At 49.5% G+C, this 15732-nt stretch overlaps 1 long non-coding RNA gene across 1 annotated transcript; it reads left to right on the top strand.

Annotated features, from left to right (window-relative positions):
* The first annotated feature begins 1145 nt into the window (after positions 1 to 1145).
* Positions 1146 to 9481, top strand: LOC122380153. The gene is made up of 2 exons (XR_006256290.1): positions 1146 to 1606; positions 7628 to 9481. It is a non-coding gene; the product is annotated as an uncharacterized LOC122380153 (long non-coding RNA).
* The last annotated feature ends 6251 nt before the right edge of the window (positions 9482 to 15732 follow it).

Raw genomic sequence — 15732 nt, forward strand, 5'->3', positions numbered from 1 at the left:
AGAGCCGGAGCCGATTTTATTTCTCCGTAGCCGGAGCCGGAGCCGAAGCTGTCTGAAATTTCCACGGCTCCGCATCCCTGGATAAAAGAAATTCAGAGCTGGGAGAAAGCCGCATGGCATGCTTCCTTTTTCGGAGGCTCACCGGGTTGCATCACTCAACAATAACGTTATGTTAGCATGATGTGAGACGTCAGACGCTAAAGCCTAAAGGCAGTCGCTTTGGAGCAGCTTGCAACCGAGGTGCGTGCAGCTCGCCAAGTGAGAAGGGCCGAGGCCATTGGACGGAGGCCTGCATGTTTGGCTGAGCCACTTCAGTGTCTGGCTGGCGAGGCGACGCGAGCTGGTGTTCCAGGGGCCGCGAACGGGCACCGGGTACTGGGTGGAGCTGAGCGCTGCATGCGCCATTTATGTTTTATGGTGGTCTGGTCACTGGTGCAAAGCATAGGTTTGCCGCCTCGTGATCAGGTAAGATCGGTCGAAAGTCGATACCTGTGCCGTCTCAAGATATCTTCGAATTTGTCACTGCCGTGCTCGTGTGGGTAGGTACCTACCTATATCTTATTCTCGGCAGTGGCGGGCGGCGGAACGCCTTCAATGAAGGGGGTGGGGGCACTGCCGACTTTTGATCGCATTCTTTCCATGCAACGCCAATAGGACTAATATTAAAATCTCAAAATCAACTGGGGGCATGGTGCCCCGGGCCCCTGGTGACCCCCCCCCCCCCCGTTCCGCCGCCTATGATTCTCGGCATTATTTATTTGGCATTTGCGGAGGCTGTTGCTTTTTTCTCTTAAAACGTTATCAATTGCAATTCGTCTTTTTTAAAGGTGGGACTTTCATTGGAATAAGTTACTTTGCGTTTGACTCTCCGTATCTCAGTTGGGCAAACTAGACTTTTGGAATCAAAATATGGAGGCATCAATAATTTGATTCTGGTGGGAGGAGCCATGACCGGCATGGAATCAATTTTTTGATTCATTTGGGTACACTTTTGACTTCAAATGAATCGTTACGGTTGAAAAAAGGGGCTTTGGTAACAACTGGATTTCCATTACGTCATGGGTGATGATGTCACACCACGGGTGACGTTTCACTGCTGCTGCTGCTGTCCACGGAAGGCAGCGTTTGTGAGTGGAAAACAGTAGCAACATTGTAAATGAAGGCAGTATTGGCGCTTATGCTACACATGAAATTTATAACAACATATTGATATTAGTGAATGTTTATTTTTGTTACTTTTCATAAACCCTCCATTTCAGGGTCTGCATGCAAAATTTCTGTTATTTTAGAGTCAAGCTATTGTACTAAGGGATTTATTTTAGCAATTTAGTCATTTGTTAGGTTATAAGGCTGCAGAAACTTTTAGTTGAGGTTGGTATCCACTATCCAGTTGCAGCTATAATTGTGTCATATTTTGTATCATTTTCTGAACATGTAAACACCTACCTATATGAATCCAAATATTGTGATTGTAGAAAAGCAGTTACCCTCACATTGCAGCGGGGATTAGAACAATTAACCACATTTGTTATACAAAAAGCCTGTTTGCCATCAATTTTGGGATTCCAAATTGGGTATCTCTCATCTCATCTCATACTGTATTAAGGTGTGGTGCTGTGGGGCTGTTCACCACATATCAGTGACTGGATTTTACGGTAATCAGAAATGGAAAATATCAACCTGGTGCGTGTTCCAAAAATTCAATCAGTTCGATCCAAACGGCCCCAAGTAAAAGAATTAATTAAAAGAGCGGGTTGTTATATTTAAATTACCAAAACGAAGTCAAAAACCAAAACAGGGAATCAGACAATGGAGCGACGAAGAGACGAGAATGAAATCCAAGTTTGCCAAATATGCCCTGCCTAATCTAAGTTATAAATCCCGGACAGAACGGGCCAAATCGCGGAGCCAGACGTGACGCGTCTGCTCGGGCCAAGAGCTCGGCCAGAAGTCTCGGGGTAGCGCGCGGCCCGACGCAGCGGGCCGGGTCCAGACATGCGCAGAAGCCCTCGGACACCACGTGGCTGCGGATCGGAGCGCGGATTGGTCACTGGCCGACGCACTGCGGCAGCGCAGGCCGCAGACACGCGGTCGCATCGTGATGGGACAAAGTTCACGAACAGACACGTCCTGGGCCGCCCCCCAGCGCCGGGGCGGGGTAGCGACGTCACAAGTCGGCGCGCGAATCGGTCTGCGCCGGGAACTCCCGTGCCGGCCGGCGACACACGTGGTTACCACAGTACTCACCGCCTCAGCGCGGAGCGCATACACGATAAGCCACAACAATCACTTTTCACATCACTCGGTGCGCGACGCGATCGACACTTCACTGCGCGACGCAATAATCACTACACGGTACGGCGCAACGCAATTGTCACTGCACGGTCCTGCGCGACGCAAGAATCACTACACCGCGCGACGCAGTTATCACTTCACTGTCGGCGCCACGCGATCAGGATCGTCCTCGAACGCACGTACGCGGGCGCACTTAAAAGTATCGGAAGTCCGGTTGCGGCCGGAAGTGCACGCGGCGGCCGCTGCGGGTGTGCACCGGCGCAGCCGCGGACGGCTTGTCGTCCTCGTCCGGCGATGCGGAAGACGTCACTCCAGGTCTTGAAGTCCTCTTGCTGGACGGTCTTGTAGTCGTCGGCGTCTGTGTCGGCTCGTCGGGCGCCCCAGTGGCGAGGGGCCCGAGCGAGGTCGACGGTGACGGCTGCTGCTCCGGAGCCGTAGGCTCGGTACTGCTCGGACCAAGCGTGTCCTCAGGTGGCGGCATGTGTGCTGGTTTGAGTCTGTCGACGCTTACAGTGTCGTGGGCGCCAGTCGGCAGCTCCAACGTGAACACTTTAGGGCTGCGTCTGATGACTCGCATGGGGCCGCGGTACGGGGACTCCAGAGAGTGCCGCACGCGGTCAACGCGTACCCACACGTGTGTGCATGTCATGAGATCGGGTGGCACGTGCGTCGGTGGTGTGCGGACGTGGTTCGAGCCCTGTGAGAGCGTGACGAAATCGATTTCTGACATACGCTTTGCCAGTTCTTGGACGTACTTTGTCCCGACGGGGACCTTCTCGACGGCGCAGCGGGGAAACAGCACCTGCGCGCCTGTGACGGCAGTGAATGCCGAAAAACCCGACTCTGCTGGCATGGCTCTCAAACCTAGCAAAACGACGGGTAGCGCGCGCAGCCACTCTTGCCTGCGCGCCCTGATCGCGGCTTTGAGCGTTCGGTGGACCCGTTCCACCATTCCATTGCACGTCGGATGATAAGCAGTGGTTCGGAGGCGATGGAAACCTATCATTGAAGACAAGTGTGAAAACAGTTCTGATTCGAATTGGGAACCGCGGTCCGTGACTATATGCAGTGGCACTCCGAACCGGGACACCCAAGTGTCGAGGAAAGCAGAGGCCACACTTTCCGCGGTGATCGAGACCAACGGCACGGCCTCGACCCAACGCGTGGCGCGATCGATGCATGTCAACAAATAACGAAATGGCGCGGTGAAGGGGTGCCCGTGGGGTACTGACGGGGGCAGCGGCCCGACTATGTCTATATGTACAGTTTCGAACCGCTGCGAGGGCACATCAAATCGACCGGGCGGAGAACGAGTGTGCCTGTGCACCTTGGCTTCCTGGCATGCTTCACACTCCTTCACCCATCGCGCAGTGTCACGGCGCATATCATGCCAGAAATAGCGAGAGCTGATGAGACGGGTGGTGCCTTTCCTACCCGGGTGTGACAGGCCGTGGAAACGATCAAACACGGCGCGCCTGCACGCCTCTGGTACGTACGGGCGTGGATGTGGTCCAGTGTTTTCACACAGGACTGTGATGTCGCCAGACAGTGTTACTGGCTCCAATCGGGAGGTGTCCTGTGGATTTGAGCGCGATCCTGGACCTGACTCGGAATCCTGGTGCTCTGAATCGGCACTGTCGGTGTCTCTCTCCTTTTCCTGTTTCTGAGCCGCCGCGATAAAATGGAGGTCACATGCATCGAGGGACACTGCATTTACCGGGCGACTGAGGCAGTCCGCCACCACGTTGTCACTGCCACGAATGTACGAGACCTCCGTGATGTATTCCGTGACGACACACCAGTGGCGCTGTTGGCGGTCAGACTTAGCAGTGTGCGGGCTGTGAAAAGCGCGCACGAGTGGCTTGTGGTCTGTTCGCAGGGTAACGTGGCGGCCTTCGATCATGTCACGAAAATGGAGTGTGGCCAGATAAGCCGCGAGTAGCTCTCTGTCATACGCGGCGTACTTCTGTTGGGCCTGACTGAGCTTCCGTGAGAAGAAGCCAATGGGAACGGGTACTCCGTCCACAATCTGATGGAGCGCGGCACCCACCGCGACTTGTGATGCGTCAGTAACGAGCTCGTACTGCTCGCAGTGTGGCACTGGGTGTGGCAGAGTGCAGGCGCCAGCCAGCGCCGCTTTACTGTCACTGAACGCCTGAGTCTGTTCCTCTGTCCACGTCAGTTCTTTGCTTTTTGGATTGAGTCGAATCAGTTCGGTCAGGTGGAACGTGACATCGGCGAATCGCGGAATCATACGCCGGTAGAAGCCGATGAGTCCCAGATAGCGACGCAGTGACTCTGAGTCATGCGGTAGAGGGAGGTCCAGAATCTCCTTCACTCTGGCCTTGGGAGGTGTGACACCTGTGCTGGTGACGTCATGACCGAGGAAAATGAGTGACTTCTTCATGAACTCGCATTTCTCCAGTGAGATGCGAAGCTTGTGCTCAGCCAGCTCGCTGAACACGAGGCGCAGATCTTTCTCATGCTGCTCCTGGTTCTCGGAAAATACCAGAATATCGTCGAGATAGACGAACACGCACGGCACGTCTTGGAAGATGCCGTCCATGACCCTCTGGAATGTGGCACCTGCGTTGCGAAGCCCCATTGGAATGAAGGCGTATTCGTACAAGCCGAAGGGCGTGGTGACGGCCGTCTTCTCTGAGTCAGCGGGGTTCATAGGCACCTGGTGATATGCACGGAGCAGATCGATTTTGCTGAACCACTGAGCGTTGTGGAGCTTGGTTGAGAGGCTCTGAATGTGCGGCAGTGGGTAGCGATCCGGTTTGGTTACGGCGTTGAGCGCACGGTAATCACCGGTGACACGCCACTCACCAGGAGTACTCTTCGGAACCATGTGGATGGGTGAGGCCCACGGGGACCTAGACGGACGAATCACTCCTGTTTTGAGCAGCACATCGAGTGCTTGCTTTGCTGCGGTTAGTTTGTCGGGCGGCAGCTTGCGTGGGCTGGCGAACGTGGGTGGAGCGCTGCCGGTGTCGATGAAGTGAGTGGTTTTGATTGGCGAGTCGGTGTAGTCAGGCTGGTTAGGGCTGAGAACAGCGGGGTGATCCTCTAGGATGGGCCGTACTGCCTCAGGCACCTGAGCGAGATCATTTATCACCAAATGAACAGACTCCCCGGTCGTCGGTACACCGGGAGCAGAGAGCAGAGTGGTGGAGTCGCGGAGAACTTGGGAACCACAATCGACAACCAACGAGTTGTGAGCGAGAAAATCGTTACCGAGTAGTGGCTCTGTCACTTCAGCCACTACAAATGTCCATGTGTAACTGCGTCTGAGTGTGGGGAGGACAATATCGAGAGTGGCCTCGCCATGCACGCGCAGTGGCTGCCCGCTGGCAGTCGTGATCGAAACAGCGGACGGGTGAATTAGAGTTCCATTCACATAGGAGGGTGGAACCAGGGATACACCAGCGCCAGTATCCACGATGAATTTCAGGGGCTGATCATTCACCTTGGCTGTGACCCTAAGGAGCGGCAGGCCGAGGGCTGCGTTTACGGCCTGCTCCTCTCGTTTCCCGACTCTGAGGCTGCACGGGAGGGAGATGCAGCTCGTGAGGACGGTTGCATGGTCAGATCAGCAGCTTTGTCGGGCCAGTGACACCATGGCTTGCAAGTGCGTGCTCTGCTGCCGAAAAACAGGTGAGCACGGCATACTTTCGGCTTCTGGTCAGGGTGGAACGGCGTGAGACCGAGAGACGCTCTTGAATCACGAGCATCACGAGCTGGGGAGTGTGTGGCGGCTCGGCTCTGCGGCTGAGTGGCCCTGTGGTACCTTGGGTGCTGCTGAGCCACAAGGAACGCCTGTGAGTCAGACTGTGGGTCCTGATCCTGACAGTGAACCATGTTAGCAGCTGAGTTTTGCACAAGAGGCATTAGTTCGTCTGCGAGTTTGCCCAACTGCGACAGTGAGAGCTCGCGCTGAGAAGCCAGGGCCGTAGCAATGCCTGTGGGTAGCGACTGGATAAATTTGTGCCGAACGAGATCGTCTCCGACACCAACCTTGTCGGCCACCTCTCTGAGTTCGCTTAGAAAGAGTGAGGGTCGGCCCGTCAGACGCGTTTTGCTGATCAGTTTCTCAAACATCTCTGGCTTTGTCTTTTCGTACATGTCAGTGACGGCTATCTGTAGCTCAGAGAAATTTTTGTTGCTCAAGACAGCACGCGGAATGTGCGAGATGGTTTCCGGAGGCAGGGCAGAGAGAACGTGGTAGAATTTGGTCTGCGAGTTGGTGATTTTGGCAATGTTAAATTGGGCGTCCATAATAGCAAACCAGCCGTCAACCGCGGTGTCCATAAAAACCGGCGGCTTGATCGACACATGATGGACCGGCTCAGCATGAGCGGGTTCCAACGTGCCCTCGTTCGTCATGATCGTTAAAGTATAGCCGGTGTTTGCAATGCACTGAACAATTAAAATTTGAAACACCGAGTGCAAAACCCGAAAGAGCCAATGGAACGCCGAAATAAAATCACCGAGAAGATAAATGCCTAACTAATCACACGGCGGAGAGATGGCACAGAAACCATCATGGAAAAGTGGCGCAGAAGCCACTGTGGAGCGACGGAATAGCAATCCATGTGGGGGAATAATATAAAATAATTGATTCGGGAATGAGCGGAGGCGACAACCCGGAAGTATGGAAAAATCGAACAAGAATCACGTCGGGGTCACCAATATGTGGTGCTGTGGGGCTGTTCACCACATATCAGTGACTGGATTTTACGGTAATCAGAAATGGAAAATATCAACCTGGTGCGTGTTCCAAAAATTCAATCAGTTCGATCCAAACGGCCCCAAGTAAAAGAATTAATTAAAAGAGCGGGTTGTTATATTTAAATTACCAAAACGAAGTCAAAAACCAAAACAGGGAATCAGACAATGGAGCGACGAAGAGACGAGAATGAAATCCAAGTTTGCCAAATATGCCCTGCCTAATCTAAGTTATAAATCCCGGACAGAACGGGCCAAATCGCGGAGCCAGACGTGACGCGTCTGCTCGGGCCAAGAGCTCGGCCAGAAGTCTCGGGGTAGCGCGCGGCCCGACGCAGCGGGCCGGGTCCAGACATGCGCAGAAGCCCTCGGACACCACGTGGCTGCGGATCGGAGCGCGGATTGGTCACTGGCCGACGCACTGCGGCAGCGCAGGCCGCAGACACGCGGTCGCATCGTGATGGGACAAAGTTCACGAACAGACACGTCCTGGGCCGCCCCCCAGCGCCGGGGCGGGGTAGCGACGTCACAAGTCGGCGCGCGAATCGGTCTGCGCCGGGAACTCCCGTGCCGGCCGGCGACACACGTGGTTACCACAAAGGACATCCGCAATATACTTGCGGCTATTACTGCCTTTCGTCACGTGATAAAACAAATGAACGTCAATCGGCAATGGGAGAGTAGGCACAAAATGACAACGATCAAACATACAACTGTCACACGCACGCACACACATACACACAAAAACAGGTATTGGTAAGGTAGATGTAGCACAAGCTGCCCGATGCACGAGAATGGGTCTTTCTAACCAAACCTTACCTAACCTGACCTACAACCTACAGCCTTAAACCTAAAATTTACAACCCACGACCTAGTCCTACGGTATGGCATATCACAATTCACAACACAACAGCTTGTGCTATGTCTGCTACCATGACCCAACTTTGTGCCAATTCATACCAACTTGGGATGACAGTCACTGCAGATGTGTGCTGACCATGCAGGTCTTTGTTACAATTGCAATTCTATTGTGTTACAGGTTCGGCATTTTACAGCTGCAACCCGCCATGGCTGGGCCACCACGGCGGCATCACCTTCAGGGTGGACCTGCCCGTGGCCACCCGCCGGTCGGACCCGCCTGCAGTCCGCAGGGAAGCTGCCCTGCGAGCCACTGCAGAGCTCCCGCACCCGGACGTCACTATCTGGTCGGACGGCTCGGCTCGCGGCGGACGGAACAGGGCGGCGCAGGCGCTGATCCAGTTCCACCACCTCAACAGAGAAGAGACCGTGCGCGCTCCTGCAGGGGCGGTCTGCTCCAGCCTAAGAGCAGAACTGACCGCCATGCGCGAGGCGTTCGCGGCTGTGGCCGGCCTGGAGGACGGGGAGTTGGCATCGACCAAGTCGGTCCGCCTCCTCACCGACTCAAGGCCTGGGCTCCAACTACTCGGCCGCGGCCCAGCTAACCAGACCATGGCCCTGGCCGCCGAGGTGTGGAGGCTGCTGAGTGCTGAGCACCCTCGCCGAGAACGGCACCGAGACGGTGCTCCAGTGGGTGCCAGGCCATGCCGGGCTGGACGGCAACGAAACCGCCGACCGCCTGGCTGGCGAGGCCACGGCGGGCGACCAAGACAGCGCACCGATCGACCTTTCGAGTGCGCGGGCCGCCGTCACGCGCCATGTCCGGGAGCTGTCGCGACAGAGGGCAACCGCTGCCCACCCGCACCCGGACCCCACGCCTGGCCACGACTCCCTGGCGCGCTGGGGTCGGTGACGCTGTCCCAGCTGAGGACCGGCACATCACCGCTGACCCGTGACACGCTCCACAAGATTGGCCCGGAAGCCGACGACGAATGCCCCGCGTGCGGGGAGCCCGACAGCGCGGCGCACCTACTGACCGATTGTCCGGCCTATGAGGCGGCCCGCCGCCGCCGATGGGGTGTCGACCCTCGCCTGGTCGACGTCCCCGGCGGCCCGGCGACGAAGGTCGTCACCTTCATCGAGGATGTTGGGCGGACCGAGCCGCCGCTCGACCCGCCTGCGCCGCCGCCCCCCCTGAGCGGGTTGGCGGTGGGATGCAGAAGAAGAAGAAGAAGCAACTGCCAGCGCGCCACGGCGGCGAAGCCAAGTTCCGCCGCTGGACCGCCCGCGCAATGGCCAGCACAGAGAAGAGACAACCGAATCACAACACCTACAATTACGTTATTGTTATGGTATTGACATTGTTACAATTAACCCTGCTCTTTCGAGCGTGGATGCACGCTGAAATTGTCGCATAATTCCATGCAGCTTCCACCCTTCTGCAATACAAAGTTTGAATACAAAGTAGTCTTGCAATAGGTTTAGAACTTATGTGCAGATTGTCGATGCTGGTTGACTTGATGATTGGAATTGTGTTTATCTGTTTCATCTGTTTTGACTTAAATATATGGCCATGGACTATGGCCTACTTTGGGAAGTGTCTGATTTCAACAAAACATTTTTCATCAGGATACGCTGCAGGGTACATAGTACATACGTAGTGAAAATTTTGAGCATGTATGGGTGCGCATGTGGAGATGTAGACTGCGATTGAGACGGACTACGACGGTTTTTGAACCAATTAAATCTGATTGACAACATAATGTAGGACTAAAAACTGACTGTCAGAAGAATATTCACAGAATATTCACTTCACCCGGTACAACGAAAAGGGAAAGTCAGGGAATAGAGGCAGGGGCAGGGTACATCTCGAAGATCAATCAAATTGCAGGTGCCGATTGGTTATGGATCATCGCAGCTCAAGGTACTGCCTTGTGCTGCTTTATTGTTAACTGAAATTGCTTCCACCTTGTATCGAAAGAAGTCATTATGGAAGATTTTGAAAAGGTTCTTGAAAAATTTAAATGCTTTGAATTTATATTTCTGCAGAATTATACACCCGTATCATTCTTTACATGTCAATATTTGTATATTATCTAGCATATAAGAAAATAGTGGCCTCAAGTTTCTAGAAAATATCTGATTTTGCTCTCTGGGCCACTGCAGATCCCTAAAAAGTTAGGAGCCGTCTTCATTATTTAATGTATAAAACCAAATAAATTATCACTGCTCAAAAGTGGAAGAAATGACAAATGAAAAAAAAGTTTTCTTACAGCGTTGCAATCCAGATTTCATGATAGTGATGGGCGCACTAGAAAGCAAGTAAAAGTACTCCACAAGGTAAAAGTAAGAAACAAGAATATCCTTATACTGTTTCAGAATTCGGTAACAAACATTTTTTATGTGTTTTAAATACCCGAACAAATCGATTCCAAAATCAGTCTTGATGATATTATATGGTTTTTGTATGGTGTTGGTGGTACTTGAATGACCAAAGTCAGTACATGTCCATCACCTTTCGATATTTCCGTGGTGCTCGCTCCCATTTCATAGCTGCTCACGGTGTTTTCTGCTGACGTCATATGGTGCTGCTCCACTAGCGCCACCATACGGCGTCAGCTGGCGAATTATCCAGTTAATACCAGAGCCCGAAAAAAGGCCCATGACGGTGAGATTTTTCTTTTAAAAGGTAGAAAAATGTGGTAGGTTTGCAAAAAGTGTTACCTCAAAGCTAAGAAATTGTCCCCTTGGCCTTGTGAATGGGAAAAAGACAGAGCCACTGTCCATCACGTAAAAGCTGTTTTGAGGAAATCACACTGTATGTTATTTCTGTATCATGAATCACTTACTAACCAATCAGTATTTGTGTAAAATGGCAAAATGAAATTTTTAAACCCCTAATTATCATTGTTGTAGTGCTTTTATATTACTTATATGGTTTTTACCTGTTGCTTCAGTTTTTGTATTCTTGACATTTAAAAATTTTGAGTTGTTATCAAATGTAGTGAAGGTAAAGTACAACAATGCTATAGGTATCAGTTGTGGTGCTGAGGATACCACTAAATGAGAATAATAGCAAGATAAATGCTGTATTCTTGCAAGTCATTGTTGCCTATCTGTTAACATTACCTGTGAATCAAAATAATGATTAGCCAACTGATGGGGAATCAATATTATGATTATCTGTTAAAAGTGAATCAATTCCTTGATTGCCTTTCACTACCTATAGAATTTAAATTGTTATGATAAGAGCAATATTATTTTGCTTAGGAGATAGTTCAAGCATTTCTGTTCAAGATCAGGCATGCTCCTTCTTGAAACACTCTTATTTTTATGTGATTGGTAAGTTAGAAATGGTCTGCATTTATGCCCAAAAGGAATCAATCTTTTGATGCCTCCATATTTTGATTCCAAAGGTCTAGTTTGCCCAACTGGTTGTAGCTCTAACAAAACAGCCTGAGCCTATTTTTGTGAATCGTTATCGACACGGTCTTCAGCTCAGCGCAAGCTCAGCGTCACCTCACAATTCACATCATCCATCCAGCTATTTCAAAAGCCTTATATTGCTAAAAAAAATCAAAGGAATTAAATGAATTAATGTGTACGAATGAGCTTATGCATTCCTATTTAATATGTAGCTGGGTTAATGAAACTATTCGCATGATAAAATTTGGAATTCACGCAAAACAGCCAGTACAAACATTTAGTGGCTGTGTCTTAGTGGTGTCAATCGGAACTTGAATCTTCGGAATTCCGATTTTGTCCAATGTCCAATTCGGAATTCGGTTGGACAATGGCAGCAGGCTTTGGACAACTTTGGACAATCGCTTGCTAGTTGCTACACCTCAACATTTTTAAAAAGTAGTCGTGTTTAACATTGATTGGCTATTAGAAAGCTCAGCTTTCGATATGATAAACACCTTTGAGCTTGTAACGGTACATGAAAAGCAAATTAAATAACAGTGTTGAGTGTAAACTATTGCGTAGGTGTCGGACATCTTTGGACAAATGGCTGGCTTGGACATTTTTGGACGGACAATCGACGTAAGCATTGGACATTGGACGGACTTTGGACATACGTTTTCTGAAATTGACACCACTGCTGTGTCTATACAAGTGAATGTCTTTCATGCGCCGTTACTGAAGCTGCCATAACACGACACGCCAACACCTCATCAACATCAACCTCATCAACCACATCACTTCAACAATACAGTGGCAGCAATTTGGATTGGCACAATTAACACAGAAAATCGAAATTCCCATGAGAATCGACTTGTACGGCCTAAGGTAAACTCAGACTCATTTTCTTGCGGCCATTACTCTTCATCAATGCATGAGCGGGTTGGATTTGTGAGTACAAATTGAAATGCAAGGGTGGGGTTGCTGGAAGCAAGATTCTTACAGATAGCTGGAAGTGCAGCCTGCAGGGCAGGGTCAGTACCTATTAGGTCACTAAGATCTTGACTAAGATATGGGAATGTGATGTGATTTCAATGTACTGGGGATTGTTGTTATGTATAATGTTGATGTAAGTGCCTGTAGCTCTCAGTTTTTCATCATTTTTTTTAATTTGAAAGCAAAATGATTACTATAAATGTTCCAATGATTCCTGAATTGTGTTTCTGATATATATATATATATATATATATATATATATATATATATATATATATATATATATATATATATATATATATATATATATATCTATATATATATATATATTAATCCGTTGAAGTGGATAGATTAATCCGCCTTTCTTCATTTACTTAAGGTACTGAATCACAATTCATATTGCCCGGCATCAAATGACAAATCTAGGACATGAATGCTTCATTTTTCATGTATACTGGGGATTGATGAACAAAGGGGACTGGGGAATTATACTACCTATTTGATTGGCATGCATAGCTTCTTCAATGTCCTTTACCTTCTGATCTGGGGGTGTTCACGGGCACCGCACACTGCTGCGTGCGCTGTGTGCGGTGCGTCCAGCAGGCGTGGGGGTAGGGGATGGGTAGGCGGTTCTGACGTCACGGCTGCGTGCGGTGGACGGTCCGCTGTGGCCAGTCCCGACCGGCCACAGCGATCGCTGTGTGCGGTGACGGAAGGCTGACGTAGGGACGCAGTGGGCGGAGCTTGGAGGCTGTGTGCGGTCCGACCGCACACAGGGCCCGTGAACAGCCCACGGAACGACAGACCGTTTGGTGTTGATAGGTTGGTAGGTACCTATTTATTGTCACCATGGGTATGTCTTTCACTCATTCTCTTTCTCTCTGAACTCCCATTCCAGCTGCCTTTTCTTATTGGGAAAAAGTTTGAACGTGTTGTACAATTTTCATCCCTAGTATAAAATCATGTAATTGTCTTTTAGCTATCAAAGCTCCAAAATCATTTGGTATGAGAATTCATATTAAGCTTGACTATCATATTAGAGTTTTGTTACATGGAACAAGTGGAAAATATTGCTGAAACTAGCAACAAAAACAAAAGAAAATAATGTTTGGGTGCAGTGCTATTCTGCATCCAATTTCCAATCCTAGCACTAGCTCATTGCATTGATATTGATGAAACTCATGAATTTCTGGCTTGGGAACAAGTGTGAAAAAGTGAACTTTTTATGTTTAACTTATAAAAATTGATAGCCCTTCATTCGCAGTACCTAGTATGCCCTTGACTGGTGTTCCTTTGAGCAAAGTGCATAAATTAATGTAAGGTGATTAGGTATTGATATAAGACACTCCTGTTCAGGCGCGGATACAAGGGGGGGGCCATGGGGGCATGGCCCCCCCCTTGGCCGATTTTTTTTCAAAAATAAAATAAAAAGTTAAAAAGTTAAAAAGCTGAAAAGGGGGCCTCCTGAAAATAAAGTGGCCGAAATCCGATGAGTTTTTTTTTTAACCTACCCACTTAGTTATTTCTTAGAAGACTAGCTGAGAAGACTTCTTTGTTAGAAGATTGGTAAAGCTTTTCATAACTTGGAGGTCTCTTATACTCACAGAGATGACCACTTTTACAGGGCCTCCTAACCTGCACAGAGGGCCTCCAAGCCTGCACAGATGTTGAGATGTTGCCTGAACAGCTAGATAAGCTCAATAGACGCAGTTTTTTTTGGGGGGGCCAACAAGTGGGAAGATGGGGCCTCCAACAGGTGGGATTATGGGGGGGGGGCCTCCTGGTTTCTAATGGCCCCTCCCTTGGAGATTTTCTGGATCCGCCCCTGCTCCTGTTCTTGCATAAATCAGCGACAAGGGTATTATCACTGCGATTGTTTTTTTCTTCTTTGAGGGGTAAGCCTTCCAGTGAGGAGACAATCCCTCACAAAGCTGCTGAAAGGTGTACTTTACCTAATGGTCTTTGTTTATTATGTAAGTGGATTCTTTTAGCTTTTTCCACATATTTTCTTATCTATATTACTATTTGTGGTGACGTAGTTTCTGTCTGTTACCGAGGGCGCGACATGGTGCTACGTAGCGCGGTTTACAGGTCACATCGTTGCACCTACCGCGCTGAAATTTGCGCAACTTATAGAACAAGGATGGACAACGTGCCTTTGAGCGGTCTCGGCTCGATCGGGTCGATAGCGAGCGCGTGGCGCGGGCCCAAAAAGTTCAAATTCGCGTCATAGACTTTACATGTATAAATCGGCCTGCAAAATCGGGCGAAAATGGCCAAATTTGCCCGACACGGGTCCGGTTCCCGTGCAATATCTCGGTAACCGTGCGCCCGATCGTCACGGGGAAAACAGGATCGTGTAGAGAATCGAACGGGCTATCGAATGGTGTGCGATGCGGAGGATGGCACGCGCCACGTGCACCCATGATGGCACTTTTGTTTAAAAAATTGACGTTTCGGACGGATTTTGAATTTTATTTTATTTTCACGTGACCGGCAGACTGAGAGAGTTAAAACAATGCCTATTGGCAAGGGAAATGAACCGCCTCTCATGGAAAAATTGTGAAAAGCTTATTGATCAAAAACAAGGTGGAAAAAATCGCTGGAGAAAATGGCATTTGTCCAAAATGTGCTACTTAATAATTACACGGGATTTGCTGCTTAACCTGATACGTTTGACAATTGAAAATGCTGTCATTAGAAAGAGCATTCAATTCTCTCCAAGATCCAATCATCACGTTTGCATGACTAGCAACGGTATTCTTAAAAATATAAATGTTTCAAACCTCTGCGAATCCATTTTTAGCGAAAATTATCTACGCCTTTCATTTGTCATAAAACTACGCACCTGAATTATAAAACACAGTTGACAGGTTCACTGAACTATCGACAGGTTCTGAAGTAGAAAGCATGCTTATCAGACACGGGCACCTCGATGCGATGGATATTCTTTCCAAACCAAAACGTTTAGCCATCAAAAAAAGCAATCGACCGAAATGATAGATCACCCAACCGACACAAGAACAACCAAACACCCGCCGATCGAAAATACCCCTTTTCGCGTTGCGGAGCACGCGGGTCACCCTAGTCTGAATCTGTTTAAGTATTTTTGCAATGCATGTTATAAAGCATGCTGTTAAGAGCTATTGCCTTAGATTCTGTCAGATGAGAGAAGAGAACTCAATATTTGCTTCAAGAGGAAGAAATATTGTAAGGTAATTAACTACTTGCTCGAATTTAAAGTACTTCTGATGGCTAGAGTCTAAAATAACCGAGGTTTTCCAGCCTATTATGCTTGTTCTCTCTATTTCAGGATAGCGAGCTAAAGGCAGTGACGGCCGATGAAAAGCTAGCTCAAAACAGACAGCCATGCCGACGTGCACCCGCACCAACATATTTGGTGTGCAGGACCGTTTCCAGTGTCCGGAGCGGGGCGGTGACCCGCGTGAC

The sequence above is a fragment of the Amphibalanus amphitrite genome, unplaced genomic scaffold, assembly GCF_019059575.1.
Source record: "Amphibalanus amphitrite isolate SeventyFive unplaced genomic scaffold, NRLGWU_Aamphi_draft 000092F_arrow, whole genome shotgun sequence".
Lineage (NCBI taxonomy): Eukaryota > Metazoa > Arthropoda > Thecostraca > Balanomorpha > Balanidae > Amphibalanus > Amphibalanus amphitrite.